This window comes from Galeopterus variegatus, unplaced genomic scaffold (assembly GCF_000696425.1).
Source record: "Galeopterus variegatus unplaced genomic scaffold, G_variegatus-3.0.2 Scaffold12591, whole genome shotgun sequence".
Taxonomy (NCBI): Eukaryota; Metazoa; Chordata; class Mammalia; order Dermoptera; family Cynocephalidae; genus Galeopterus; species Galeopterus variegatus.
This window is the reverse complement of record NW_007738702.1, coordinates 41416-41789: the sequence shown is the minus strand read 5'-3', so window position 1 is coordinate 41789 and position 374 is coordinate 41416.

The window sequence follows — 374 nt, the reverse complement described above, 5'->3', positions numbered from 1 at the left end:
ATGTTTATGATTGTTATGTCTTCTAACTGGATGGTTCCCTTTACCATTATATAATGGCCTTCTTTGTCTTTTTTAATGTTTTTTGGTTTAAAGTATATTTTGTACGATATAAGAATAGCTACTCCTGCTTGTTTTCAGTTTCCATTTGCATGGTATATCTTTTTCCATCCCTTCACTTTTAGTCTATGAGTGTCTTTACAAGTGAGGTGGGTTTCCTGAAGACAGCATATACTTGGGTCTATCTTTTTAATCCAGTCAGTTAGTCTGTCTCTTTTGAATGGGGAGTTTAGTCCATTCACATTTAGAGTAGTTGTTGAGAAGTGTTGTTTAATTCCTGTCATTTAATTGCTAATTAGGTGGTTTAAATATCTTTT